Consider the following 2,297-nt stretch of genomic DNA (forward strand, 5'->3'; position numbering starts at 1 on the left):
AAATAGTATTATTATCATAAAGAAAAGAAAGGAAAATTAATAATAATAATAATAATAATAATAATTAGACAAAAAAAAAAAAATTGGTTTGAAAAATGTTTGTCATCATCGTCGAGGGAAACAAAAAAAATAAAAAAAAAAAAAAATTTCGGTCGATTTATTTTCATTTTCTACTTCAATCATCCTCATCGTCGTCGTCGTCGTCGTCGTCGACAAAAAAGATAATAATAATAATGATGATGACGATGACGATGATAATAATAATAATAATAAAAATAAAAAATTCAATAAACAGAAAAGAAAATGTTTAAAGATGAAATTGAAAATTCATTTCGATTAACTTTTTTTTTTTTTTCATATTCTCTCGTTAAAATAAAATAAAATAAAAACGGAAGAAAAGAATAAGAAAAAAAAACAAACATGATAATAATAATGATGATGATGATGATGATGATGATGGTGGTGGTGATGGTGGTGGTGGTGGTGGTGGTAGTGGTAGTGGTGGTGGTGGAGTTTAAAAATTATTTATTTTATAATTTTATTCTTTATTTATAATAAATAAATAAATAATTTTCTCTTTCGTTCGTTCGTTTGAAGGGTAAATTCATAGAAAAGGAAGTCATAGAGTAAGAAAATAATAAAAATAAATAAATAAATAAATAAAACATGGCGGTGAATAGTTAGTTTGATTTTTTATTCACGTATCGCACGTATTTTTTTTTTAAATAAAAATATTAATAATAATAATAATAATAATAGCAATAATAAAACGGGGAAATCATAAAATTATTATTATTATTAATTGTTTTCCTGTTTGTAGGAAAAAGGAAAAAACAAAATTGATTAATAAGGTTTTATTTATTTATTTATTTATTTTAAAAAATAGTTTTTTTTTTTTTTTATTGGGGGCGGGTAGGAAGGGGGAGGGAGGAGGGAGTGGAAGGGGAGGAGGGTATTTTAATGAAAATTTTTTTCTTTCTTTTTTTGCTGTTGCTGTTGCTGCTGTTGTGTGTGTGCGTCTGATTTTGAAAAGTATTTATTTGTTGTTATCCATTTCCTGTCGTTTTACGTTTAAAATGACACATGTATCCACTCATTTATTTACTTTCTTCTTTGTCTTCTGCTTTTTTTTCTTCTGCTTTTTTTTTTTTTTTTGTTAAACTAAATCCTTTTTAGTTTTATTTTTATTTTATACGGTTTTATTTCCTTAAAAAAAATGACAAGATTGGAAATCAATGAATCGGATTTTCCCTTTTTATTTCGACTTTTTAGAAGAAATCAAGTTAAAAAGTTTTTCTTTTTTCTATTTCATTTCCGTTCCCCCCCCCCCTCCATTTTCCAATTTCCATTTCCTATTTTTTTAAACGTTTGTTTTTCGTTTTTTAAAGGATTTAAATTTTTAATTAATTAATTAATTAAAAAAAAAATTTTTTTTTTGTTTTTTACGCGTGAAAAACACGTGCGAACGGATACGTGAACGGATGAACGTTTTAAATTTTTTTTATACGTGATTAATATATTTACACGTACTCGAACGCCACTCACGAATCCATGACGGTTAAATTTTTTTTTTTTTTTTAATACGTAATTAATTGATTTACGTGAGAAACAAATAATGATAATGATGATGATAATCGCATTAATTTTTAATTAAATTTTTTTTGGAAAATGAACAAACGACGACCCCCTGCCTCCCTCTCTTCCCCAGCCCCCCTCCAAAAAAAAATCGATCCAATTTTTCTTTTATTAACAAAAAAAAGGATTTTAATGAATAGCACACACGCACACGCACACATTTTAATTTTGTATTATTGACCTGGAGTTTGACCCCCACCTAGTCCCCCTATAGTCGCCCCCCTCCCAGTCGCCCCTCGGAATAATAAAAAGAAAAAACGAATACAAAATTTTTTTTTTATCTTCATCCACCAAATGGAAATTATTATTATTGTTATTATTATTATTATTATTTTCAAACGTTTTTCTCTTTCGAACGCACAAAAAAGTATTATTATTATTATTATTATTTTTCCATTTTGTTGTTGCTGTCGTTGCTGTTGTTGTTGTTGTTGTGAATTATTTAAAAGTCAAAAAACGAGAAAATTCTTATAACCTTTGATTATTTTCTTTTTATACATATATATGTATGTATGTATAACAAACGTGAATTTTTTTTCTTTTTTTTTTTTGGGGGGGGGGAGAGGGGGTTCGGTGTCAAATGTCAAACGCAAAATCAGATTTTTTTCAAAATTTTAAATAAAATAATATATTTTTTTTTTCTTTTTCTTATTTTTATATTT

Source organism: Pediculus humanus, genomic scaffold (assembly GCF_000006295.1).
Source record: "Pediculus humanus corporis 1103172108322 genomic scaffold, whole genome shotgun sequence".
Taxonomy (NCBI): Eukaryota; Metazoa; Arthropoda; class Insecta; order Psocodea; family Pediculidae; genus Pediculus; species Pediculus humanus.